The sequence below is a fragment of the Chlorocebus sabaeus genome, chromosome 7 (assembly GCF_047675955.1).
Source record: "Chlorocebus sabaeus isolate Y175 chromosome 7, mChlSab1.0.hap1, whole genome shotgun sequence".
Taxonomy (NCBI): Eukaryota; Metazoa; Chordata; class Mammalia; order Primates; family Cercopithecidae; genus Chlorocebus; species Chlorocebus sabaeus.
The window spans coordinates 71,390,300-71,394,727 of record NC_132910.1 but is presented as its reverse complement, the minus strand read 5'-3'; the positions used below and the strand labels follow the sequence as shown (position 1 = coordinate 71,394,727).

The 4,428-nt window shown below is 40.0% G+C and overlaps 1 pseudogene; it reads right to left on the bottom strand.

Moving 5' to 3' along the window:
• Positions 1-491: 491 nt before the first annotated feature.
• LOC119621700 (small COPII coat GTPase SAR1A pseudogene) lies at positions 492-1,156 on the bottom strand (annotated as a pseudogene).
• Positions 1,157-4,428: the final 3,272 nt, after the last annotated feature.

The window sequence follows — 4,428 nt, the reverse complement described above, 5'->3', positions numbered from 1 at the left end:
CTACTCCAAAGCAGCTAGAGAGACAGGTGTGCTCGTGGGAGTTTCTCTCACCAACCTGCTAACTCAGCAGGAGTAAGTTCACCCAGATGAGCTCTGGTCTCCAATGTGTATCTGCGCTTAATTTTATGAAGTATCTAAGTATCATTCATTAGTTAATAAAAAAGAATAGAGAACTCTAGACCAAGTAAACTGTGAACTAAAAACGTGAGGAGGGATACCAATTACATTAACAACACTTTCTTTAAAAAATAGAATTGCTTTCTTTTGAAATCAATTACAGTGGTGAGACGTGTTTTCTTTTCAGGTGCCCCACAATGGTACATAGCTTTACCCGGCAAATCCTGCCCACTTCCAAGTCCCAGGATACTGACCAGAATACTGCACATAGGACAGCATTATCTCCCAACGGTGTGGAGAAGAGCACATGTCACCACTGGGTGATGAGAAAGTTGACAGAGACTCTAGGCTTCACAATGCCAGATATGGTTGGAGAGCTTTCCTTGTTCTATTAGAAAAGTTCATGAGGAAGCTGTGAATATGATCAGTCCAGAGAAGTAATACTCTTATTTTCACTGTCAAAACTTCAGAAACCCTCCCTGTAGACTTGCCTCTTGAGTGCACTGCACATGAACACTTCCATAGGGCGAACATTCAGCTCTTTCAGGGTCACATTCCCCTTTCCTGTGGTCTGTCCATAAAGCTCAAATATCTCACGGAGTTTTTCTGCATTGATTGTATCTGTTCTGTCAATTTTGTTAGCCAAGATAAGGATTGGCACATTGGATATTGTTTCATCAGTCATTAAAGCATTAAGCTCAACCTTGGATTCCATAAGGTAAGAATGATCTGCACAGTCCACCAGAAAGACAATCCCATTTGTTGCTGGGAGACAATTTTTCCAAACCCGGCATGCTTGCTCGTGCCGACCAAGGTGAAAAGTTGTAAAAGTCATTCCAGCAATTGTTAGCTTTTCTGATGTCGGATGTAGTGTTGGAATATGTTGGCCCAATCTGTCATCTTTGATCATGTGAAGAAGAATTGTTTTTCCTGTACTGTTTAAACCTAAGAACACAAGTTTTCCAGATTTCTTGTCAAGTCCTAGGAACTGGGGCACACTGCTGAAGCCTCGGTAGATCCACTCAAAGATGGAAGACATTGTAAATGTTTACTACGGCCCAAGGGGCTCCTCCAGCAAAATGGCAGGTGACTCAGACCCTCACTCAGAGCATACAGACCAGCTACTTGCTGAATGTACGGGTCCTACATTTTTAACTAGCTCCCAAGTGATAAGATACTAATAGTCTCTCGACCACATTTTGGTGGCAAGATACCATGAGACATCAGAATGTTTTATGCTTGGGAATTAGACATCTAGGGCTTATCTAAATCAGTGTAACAGGCGGTGATGGGTGCTTTGCCCTCCAAGAATGAAGAAGAAAATATGTTATATGAAAGATTTTTTAAATCTATTGTTAATTTTTTTCTACTTTACCCCTCTTCCCCAAAATATTTCATCATGACTAGATAAACTCCTCATTTGGAATAGAAGGTTCTCCATGGCTAGCCAAACAATCACAAACTACTAACTTCATTCTCACCATATAAAACTGTGCTCATTTGCTAAAACATTCATTTTTTAAATAATTCAGTATTTTTAATTTAAACAGTATAGTTCAGTATAGTCCAGGTCTCTGCCTGGACTTTGCTAACCCTGACTTGCCTTTTCTGCTCCTTCTGAAAAACTGCCTTTGAGAATTAGATCATCTGCAGTCACTGTATGCCATATGATCTGGTGTAGCATAAATTAATCACCTAACATTAAGGGACTTATTCTTTTATCACAACCCAAACATTAGCAGAAATTTTTAGAGGAAAAATTATACCATTGCAAAAAGTAAAACCTGTTATTATCTTGTTCATTAACAACTTCAGAGCAGCTAAGCTCTTGGCTGTCAATTAGGCTTTCTTTCTGTACGTTGAAAAATATCTTCTCGATATTGTATATAGAATTGTGGTTAAGAGGAACTGATCTACCCTCACCTTGCCTTGGGTGACATCAGTCGTCCATGGCTGCAGCCGCTGACATCATGCAGTCAGGTGAATGCAAAGGAGCATCTGCTTCATTGTGGAGTCACTGGGGCCAAGTCCTTGATGCCAATTCTGGCACCAAAGCCAAGGGCATTCAGAAAACACACCCCACACCCTTTGTCAACTTTCCCATGAAATTCTTAGCAAATCTCAAAAACAAATGTAAATTTTCAACCATGTTAGAAGCTAGGACTATTGATCAAAGATATGCCAGATTTCAGGAGTAATTTTTAAGCACAAAGTACAGATGAAGCCTTGAGGCAGAGTAGCAGGACAAGAGATATTAGGAAAATGATATGTCTGTCTTCAACAGTGCCCCACACACATGGACACTCCACAAGCAGAAGGAGGCAGCCATCACTCAATTCAAGAAAACAGATTTATTAGGTAGCCAGAGGCATATTTTTCCCACCCCATGACTTAACCCCTAATAGTCCTCTGAGAATACGGCAAGCCATATCAGTTGCCTGCCTAACAGCAATTTCCTTCTCTCACCATGATAAATGTTAAAAATGTGAATCACTCTCTTTCCCAGGCTCTCTTGCAGCTAAGGGTAATCATGTGAACCTGATTTGACCAATGAGACAGAAGGTATCTTCCAAGGAAAGCTTTCTATGTGAGAATGGGGGCAGCATTACCTCTCCACTACTCTTTCCTTTCTGTCTTTGTAAACAACTCTGTGAAGCTGAAAGCAACCTGCTGAGGACGCTGAGCAAAAGAAAAAGAGATTGAGCTGCTGATCAGCCTCTTCTTCCTCTAAGTGCTCCCTGGGTATTGTGTTTATTACAGCTGAAAGAAGTGATGGCGATATAAAATAGCTTGAAAGAGTAGGAGAGGGATTATGATAGTGTACATAATATAGCTTGAAAGAGTGAGTGATGATGTGACTTATGCATACTTGATCCACTTTTGCTTATAGACAAAAGGATTCCAGCAATATGGTTCCTGGAAAATCACCCTCTTCTGCTTTCAAACAAATTAATCCTGAGTCAACATTTTTGGCACCTCTATGTAGTGCTAGGCAACTGTGATGCTAGACTGGGTGGGGCTCCAGATATAGGTGAAAATAATGGATTTTATTTTGGCTCTATTGGAGTGGAAAAACCTAAGGTTAGCATCAAGAAGCCTAGGCCAAAGGCCAGAGAGTGGTGGATTCTGAAAGGAGATTTCTGGACACCTTAAGAAGGTAGTTTTTGGTTCTGCATGAGTGTACTGCTTCACTCTGCCCCATAAGAGGCCAAAGGATTTGTGCCTTGGAGATCTATAAAATCTCAAGAAGCCACTTAAAGAAGCCCAGGGGAGCCCAGTAAAAAATATGAAGATGAAGGCAATGAATAAAAATGCACAACTAGTAAAACAACTGCTGAAGGAGACAGATGACATTTTGATTATAAAAATAATAAAAAATAGAACACTTACGAAGATTTCAGTGAAGCTCTAAAGAGACATCCTGGGGTAAAAATAATAATTTCCTAAATAAATAATTCAGTAGTAAAGTGAGGAAGAGTGACCTGTATACGGAACTAAATTAGTAGGCTTTGCAGATCAAGTGCAAATGTATATTTAAATGAATATAATTTTAGACACAAATCATGAAGGAAAGCATAGAAGATTTAAGTAGTGATAGAAGCGCCACAAGGTAAAAAGGGAACATATTAGGGGAAGAAAATAGGAACCACAAAAAACGCTTACCTAGGCTTATGAAAGACCTGAGTCTACAGGTAAAGAGGATGTTAGAGTTCAAGACTGATAAGAAGACATGCATACCCAATGTATCCAGGTACAATGCCTGAGCTCCTAGGTTTATGCAAAAACTTAAATGTTGCTGTGGTTTGGATGTGATTACCCCCACTCCCTGTCAAAACTCATGTTGAAATCTGATTCTCACTTTGGTAGTGTTAGGAGGCGTGGCCTAATGGGAGGTGTCTGGTTGATGGGGGCACTGCCTTCATGAATGCTTTCTCCAGTGAGTAAGTGAGTTCTCTTGTGGGAATTGGTTAGTGTCTCCTGAGTGTCTTTTTGCATGTGCTCACTCCCTCTTGCATTTTCTGCCTGAGTTAAAGCAGCACAAGACACTCACCAGATGGGCTGCTCAATCTTGAACTTCACAGCCTCCAGAATTGTGAGCCAAATTGAGCCAGAATTGTGAGCCAAATAAACTATTATCTTTATAAATAACAATAAATTATTATATTTATAAATGACCCAGTGTCAGGTATTCTGTTATAGCAACACAAAATCAACTAAGACAAGTGTTAAAAAATATTTTCCCCCGAAAGAAGAAGAATTACACTTCTCATTCACATGACTAGAAACTTTAAGACAGTAGATGAGGACTAC